Here is an 8,352-nt window from a genome sequence, read left to right as displayed (position 1 = left end):
GGAGTATGAATGCCTTGATCATATAAGTGCACAACATAAGCAAACCACCAGGGAAACTCAAGCAAAGTCTATCATGCAACTTAAGCGTAGTTCACTCATAAGTGTTTTAGGCTCAAACCTCACCCGGCTATGCATCCACAAATTATCAAACTCAGCTCAGTTCTATGATCAACATTGAAACCCGTATGCAACTAGTCATGAACTAAAGATCTAATGTGACTTGAAAATGTCTAAGGTACACACACCATAAACATCAAGCAAACTATAATCCAGAATCGATCACAAGCAGAACAAGTATCAACAAGATTAAAAACCATGCTAAGGCATACTATTCACAAAAGAACCAACAAAGTAATCACCAAAAAAGAACTAAATATAAAAACAGTTAAAATACTGAAATTAAAAGACAAAAAATAATTTGCAATAGACAAAGGTAAACTAAGGTAGGCTCCCTATACTTCCCTCTATGGGGTCTGGTCATCATCATCTTTAGGGGCTGCTCCACCATCAACGGCTCCGTCTGCATCAGCAGCTCCACTCCCCCAAACTTAGGAGCCTGGTCCCCAGGCCAACCAGTATATGCCTGAAAGTCCTAGAAACCAAGAGTGGTCGCGGAGTATAAGCATGAAAAAGAATGGTGAGCACAAAAATGTATACATAGTGATGACCAAGCAACTATAACACAATGGAGAATATCCTTAGACCAAAATTAAGCACAAAATGCATGTACACGGAAATGGACTAAGACAATGCAACACAACAGAACACAAAGAAACATGAATGAAAAATAGTTAAATACAAGGTATCAGGAATGTTTTGCATCGGGCGCAGAACAGATGCGTCGGGCTTCATATCAATAAAATTCAATGAGGTCCAAAATCTGATATCGCGCCGGGCATGCGTTAAACGCGCCCGGCGTGGTGGTTCCAGAGACCAAAAATTGAGTACTAGGCCGGGCGCAAAAGAGTCACGCCCGGCGCGTAGTCACTTTAAAAGGTCAATTTGCCCAGGTTTTAAATTAGGATCAGGCCTTATTTCCACCTAGACACAGAATTGCCTCATTCCTCACATTCCAAACAAAATGTACCCTATATTTACCCATTCAAACATGATTCTAACAACTAACACATAACACAAACAACATATACCACAAAACATATAACACAAAACACAACACATAATACAAAACAACACTTATAACACAGAACAACATGCAACAAAAATCTAAAACACAGTTCAGATCTCTGGGTTGCCTCCCAGGAAGCGCTTGTTTACTGTCCCGAGCCTGACGGTGACCAACTTGAAGTGCTCTGATTCTCCTTCTCCTCCTGTTGCTCTTGTTCCCCTTTGCCCTGTGTTCAACCTCATGATTCCTCAACAACGGCTCAGAAGGATTGGTCAATTTAGTTCACAGTACCTTGCATACAAGAGAAAGCTGAAGACTAGAGTACACAAGTTAGTTCCAACACTTCATTGCTAACAAAAAATAATAAAAACAATAAAGGATTAAATCACAAATAGTTATAAATACTAAATCGCCATTCTAATCCCCGGCAATGGCGCCAAAAACTTGTTGAGATTTCCGTTGAAGTACTTTTGTTATAATTGTAAATCAGTTTAATTCTATCAACGGTCTCAAACACGGCAAGTATACCGGCCGTTCAAGTAGTAAAAATATCGTATCCACGGGGATTAGAAGGTAATATAAGCATTTATTGACTATTCGTGACTAAAGAATAATTCCAATTTCATAGTTTGTGCAGTGAATTCAAAGTTGGGACTATTGGAATGAAAGCTGTAAATAAATATTGTTTTGTGAGTGGAAAAGGTAAGGAATGGTATTGTGGTATTGTGAGGTTGTGGGGGTCAGATTTCACCAAACGTAACACTAATGTATCCTTAATCTCTTGTTGAATTCATTGCTTAGTCAACCCAATAGTTTACTCAAACCTAATCCCTTAGAGCAAGAGCTTAGGTGTGGATATTGAATATCAATCCCTTGAGTATCCAATATCTACACCCGCATTACGGGCTAGGGTTTAAGACTACTAATGGGCCAAGCTCCATTCCTAGATACATTTCCCACTAGGCATTTGTTTCAGAGCTAGTTTCAAAGGTTATTTTCCAATACCCATGGAACCTATATCATGCAAGGAGAATCAATCCAAGGCAAGCATTAAGAATAGAAACAACACAACAATGAATGAACAACATATATATATATATATATATATATATATATATATATATATATATATATATATATATCATTGAAAACGTTAAGGATTACAATAGAGTATGTTGGCTACATCTAACCCCACAAAATGGGTGAAACCACTCAACAAAGAGGGCAAATACAAAATAGAGATGAAAGGAGGATGAAGAACCGAAGGAAAGATCCGCACACGGACGATCCCAAGCCTTGGGAATCCCTTTCGCAGCTCCTGGAGGCGCCCAATGTGAGAATGGAGAGAAAGATCCCCAAAAATGGCTTCAAATACGAGCCTGGGAGATCAGATTAGGGTTCCGCGCCCAGCGCACAATTCTTCGCGCCCGGCGCAAGTTCTTCCAGAGAAGTCAAGCACTCTCTGTCTCAACACAAGCCCGGTGCAATTCCTTTTGCGCCCGGCTTAATTCCTTTTGCGCCCGGCGCAATATAACTGGCAGAGATGAAATACTCTGTTTTTGTCACGCCCAGCGCGGGTTATATTGAGCCCGGTGCAGAACCTCTTCTCTGCTCCTTAGCTTCTTAGGTTTCCAATCCTAAGAGTCTTCAATCCTCAAGTCACTAGCTCAATACCTGCACAAAAAATGAGGTGTATTAAGGTATTGTTAGCTGAATTTGGGTTAGTTATATCTGCACACAAAATGAACCAAAAAGAGAACAATTATATTGCAATGGTTCAGAGGATGAGTGTAATTTGTTCAATAAGTCTCATATAAAAAGAAGTAAAATTGAGACTTAACATTTTAGTAGTGCAATTAGGTCAAGCACTAACACTAGAAACATGTGATGATGGAGTTCTAAAGTTTCTCTGATTTGATTGATTGGAAGGAGGACTCCATTGAGATTGTTGTTATGACTTCAATAATTTTGTACATTGTGTTTTTCAATGACCCTTTTCCTTACAATAGTTGCATTATCATGACCAAACTTTCTCCCAAGACTCATTTTTATTAAAGGAACAACAAACAATGATGGGGTAGTAGAGAGATTTCCTTTGTCAGAACCAGAGTTGGACTTTAGGCATATTTCTTTTACCAACATTTCATTAACCACAACGTTGGGAAGGGGAGAATGATGTAAAATCATTCCATAAAGCCCCTCAAAATCATCTCGTATGACCATCAAAACTGAGCCAAACATTGTTTCTCTCTAAAATCAATATACATTAAAAGCACTTGCGAATTTGCAAGTTCATTAAAAGCGAAGTAATCCCACAAATTAGACATGGTAGAATAGAATCATGAATGGTCATGTATTTTGCTTAGGAGCTCGAATATCAATTTCTAATAGATTATATTTTACAAAATTAGACTATTCATACAACTTTTTTAGATGATCCTAATAGCCTTGACCAAATCATACTTTGCAAGTTGCATCCCTATCGACTGCTAAACAAAATTATTGATCCAGGCAATAATCTGTGAGTTGTTTACCTCCTAAGTTTCCAATTCCTTTGCAGAATTTGCAATTTGTTCATCTGAAGGTGTAGTAAATATTCCATCAACATAGCCACACATTTTTTTGCCTTTCAAAAAATTCTTCATTACATAAATTTAACAAGAATAATTATGCTCATTCAATTGTACACTAATTGATTGAAGAGAATCATCCTTGTCACTGTCGCCACCGGCCCGAAACGGGCTTTCGGCATTCGCGAAGGATGGTTGGACTCTTTTATTGTTTTGAAAAGTATGGATTGCTAGAATGACTTATTCTCAAACTGAGACCTCGTCAAACGAGCAATTTTATTAAAATGATTCACCAATCCATATTAATCCCAAGCGGGACCCTCCATGGATTAGTGGTTTTCGCAAAAGGAGGGTTCGTGGAGTCGCCACCAATGTTTTACTCAAAACATTGGAAAAAGGGATAAGGCAATTGATTTTATAAATCAACTTTGGCCATTACAACCAGAGTTGGGTAAGGGAGTCGGTTACGCGTGGGGAAGGTGTTAGCACCCCATAGCGCCCATTTCGGGTTCCCTATGACAGATTATTTTCTAAAATAACAGTGTAAAATTACTAAATTACCCCTATTTATTATAAGCGATTATAAATTAACTATCTACATGATGACAGTTTAAATATGCACACAGAAAGCAGTAAAAGGAAGGATTTAAGAAGAAACCTCTTGAAGCGTGCTTTTATATATTGAGTAAAACTGGGAAGCTTTTTGGCGTTCCCTCGCTCTACAAGCTCGCTCGCTCCTTCCTAAAAACTTTTGACTATGGAAATCCGGAGGATTTCCCTTCGACTAGGTTCGAATCTCCAAGCTAAGTGCTCAGAATTCCAGAACTTCGTCGGATCGACTCCCAGAGAGATTTCTAGGGCAGAACACTGCTCAAAAACCCCAGAATACTCAAGGAGGGAGTCAAAACTGAGTGTGAAAGTCTGGAATGACGTCCAATTGACGTCATATTTATAGGGAATAGGCGCAATACGGCCTACAGGGGCAATACGGCCGTATTGAAATTTTTGAACTTCAATACGGTCGTATTGAAGTTCAATACGGTCGTATTGAAGTTCAGAAATTTCAATACACCCGTATTGAGTTCGCTGCGGTTGTATTGAAGTGTCAATACGGTCGTACTGACTTCAGTATGGCCGTATTGAAGCTTCAATACGGCCGTATTAAGTTCAGTACGGCCGTATTGGGCTTTTTCCCTCCACTTCTTTATTTTGAGCTATTCTAAGACCTCTAGACCTACAGAGAACCCTCCTAGGGCCTTCGCGGAGTCCTTCTGGCTGATTATCCTTCAGTCTTCGAGAGTCTTCAAGCTTTATTTCCGACCCGGACAATTTTAGGGGTCTACAGCTGCCCCCCCTTTACTTAGTCGGACGGCCTTTTGGTGTATCGGCTGACAAGTAAAGGAGTTGACCCAATTGTCCGGGTGTTGTGCCGACCTTCTGACTTGTAGCGTCTTCCGGCGGAAAATTGTTGAGTAGCCTCTCCAGGTGGGTGCATACCTTGGCGCTTCTGACATCCTCGGTAGCTGAGTTTACCTTCTCCAAGGTCAACTTCACTCGATGCTCGAGCCGGAAGTTGGACATCAATGCGCCTCTGATGACGCTGATGGTTGAGTACCGCCTCTCCAGGCTTAACTTCACTCTTTGTTCGAGCCGGAAGCTAAGTACCCTTGTGATAACGGTAAGCAGTGTGAGTTTTGCCTCTCCAGGCCTTGCTTTGCTTGTTGCCCAAGCTGGAAGCTGTAAGTACCGTCCTTCCAGGCTTAGCTTCACTCTTTGTTTGAGCCGGAAGCTAAATACCTTTGTGACGGCGGTGAACAGTGTGAGTTTTGCCTCTCCAGGCCTTGCTTTGCTTGTTGCCCAAGCTGGAAGCTGTAAGTACCGTCTCTCCAGGCTTAACTTCACTCTTTGTTTGAGCCGGAAGCTAAATACCTTTGTGACGGCGGTGAACAGTGCGAGTTTTGCCTCTCCAGGCCTTGCTTTGCTTGTTGCCCAAGCTGGAAGCTGTAAGTACCGTCTCTCCAGGCTTAGCTTCACTCTTTGTTCGAGCCGGAAGCTAAGTACCTTTGTGACGATGGTAAGCGGTGAGTACCCTTTTTCTAGAGATAGCTTCGCTCATTGCCCGAGCCGGAAGCTGCATACCTCCGTGTTTGTGACAACGGGGTAGCGTGAATATCTCCTTTCCAGGGATTTGTGATGATTTTGTCTCCACAGTCCACGATGCTGCTTCGACGGTTGTTTTTTGATTTTGTGCCACTAGGGGCTGGATAACGCAGGGATCCGTCTAGGGGATGTGCAGTTACTCACAGGTTCTTGTGTCCCAACTTTCCATTGCGTAGTTGGTTCCCACTGGGGAATTTCTGATTCCTTTGGGTGCAGACACAAAGATGCTCTTTCTGATGTGAGCGGTGCCTTATGATTGGCTGACGTCCTTTCGACGTTGGTGGAGTATCCCGGTTATCCTTGTTCGGGTAACTCTTTTTGATTTTCTGATTTTTTTGCTGCCTCTGTGTAGGCTGTTATCCGCTGGGGATTCTGGATGTTGATTTTGTCTCCACAGTCCACGATGCTGCTTCGACGGTTATTTTTGATTTTTGTGCCACTGAGGGCTGGATAACGCAGGGATCCGTCTAGGGGATGTGCAGTCATTCACAGGTTCCTGTGCCCCAACTTGCATTGCATTGTTGGTACCCTTGGGGAATTTCTGACTCCTTGGGGTATAGACACAGATGCTCTTTCTCTCTGAGTTGAGCGATGCCTTATGTTTGGCTGACGTCCTTTGACGTTGGTAGAGTATCCCGGTTTATCCTTATTCGGGTATCTCTTTTGTTTTTTGATTTTGCTGCCTCTGTGTAGGCTGTTATCCACTGGGGGATTTTGTCGTTGATTTTGATTAGCCTCTTCTGTTAGGCGTATCAGCTTGACGTTCAATGATTGGCTGAGAGCCAGATTCCGCTTGGGGAATGATTATTGATCTTTTTATGATTTTTCCTTTTGAAGGAGTGCCTCTTATATAGGCGACTAAGGAATTGGAGTTCAGTGTTCGGCTGAGTGCCAAATTCCGCTTGGAGAATATTTATTGATGTTTTTGATTTTTTCTCCTTTTGCAGGGATGCCTCTGAGTAGGCGATTGGGGAATGAGGGATCTTATGTATCCCAGAGTATTATTTAGGAAGCCTCTGCAGGCTTAGCCTCACTCAGCGCTTTGAGTCGGAGAGCTATCTTCCACTGAGGAAGTGTTAAGTCCTTTGACTTGTATATACTGTTTGGATGATCGCACTTCCATTGGGGATTGCGTCGGTTTTGCTTTGATAGCTCTTGCTGGGGATTCGTTCCATGAGCTTGAGTTGAGGTTTTCTCTGGGGAGTATTATTTCTGCGAGCCTCTCCAGGCTCAATTATTCTGAGAGAGTATTATTTCGGCGAGCCTCTCCAGGCTCAGTTATTTTGAGAGAGTATTCTTTCGGCAAGCCTCTCCAGGCTCAGTTATTTTGAGAGAGTATTCTTTCGGCAAGCCTCTCCAGGCTCAGTTATTCTGAGAGAGTATTATTTCGGCGAGCCTCTCCAGGCTCAGTTATTTTGAGAGAGTATTCTTTCGGCAAGCCTCTCCAGGCTCAGTTATTCTGAGAGTATTCTTTCGGCAAGCCTCTCCAGGCTCAGTTATTTTGAGAGTATTCTTTCGGCAAGCCTCTCCAGGCTCAGTTATTTTGAGAGTATTCTTTCGGCAAGCCTCTCCAGGCTCAGTTATTTTGTATGACGCTGTTGATTTTCTGAATCTTTGCATTTTGTTTGCTGCTGTCATACACAAGCAATTTTTCCTATTTTTTCTAATTTATGTAGTTGCCTCATGACGAGGTCTTTGAAAATTTCTTTATGGCCAATACGGCCGCATCCATTTCAGTATGCCCGTATTGAATTGAAAATTTGTTCATAACCCTAATTTTGGTACGGGCGTACTGAACATGATACGGGCGTATTGTTTTTTCTGAAGTTTATATATTTTTTGTTTTTTCAATAAACAGAGAATAAGTGATCTTCCAGTACACCTATCATCTGTATGCATGTATGCAGTATGATGCACCTAATTCTATTTGATTCTTTTTCAAAAGAATTAACCGATGCGTTTTTGTGTTTGGATTTTGCCATTCCTCCAGACGGACTGTGCTCTGCCGATTTCTGTTACCGAGGAATGATGCATATTTGATTTTGGTGTCATCAACCAAATGATTCTTCCCTTTCTTTAGAAGATGTGTCAACCCTCCTATTGACCACTATATCTTCATGTTTCCACTAGATTATTCAAAAATCATTGGGACAAGAGAGAAAAGAAGGAAAGGATATATATTTTCAAAAGTTTGTGTTTTAGAGGGGATTATTTTATTTTTGAAAAATGGATTTTGTAAGAATGGCTGGCCATGGTAGGCTTATGTGTTTAGGCTTGTTCGATTAAACACTTATGAGGTTAAGCACATCTTTGTTATTAATGATTGTGTTTTGACAACTTGGATAGCTTTTCTTGAGCCCCTTGTTGAATTCAATTGATGGTACCATCATGGATTTATTTTGTTTTTCTTTTTTGACGGCCCTAACTTTTGCCTAAAACACCTATTTGTGATGTCTTAGCGGGCTTTTGTTTTTATTCATTATTTTGTAACCCTAA

The sequence above is a fragment of the Cajanus cajan genome, chromosome 7 (genome assembly GCF_000230855.2).
Source record: "Cajanus cajan strain Asha chromosome 7, NIPB_CcT2T_4, whole genome shotgun sequence".
Lineage (NCBI taxonomy): Eukaryota > Viridiplantae > Streptophyta > Magnoliopsida > Fabales > Fabaceae > Cajanus > Cajanus cajan.
This window is presented reverse-complemented; position numbering follows the sequence as displayed.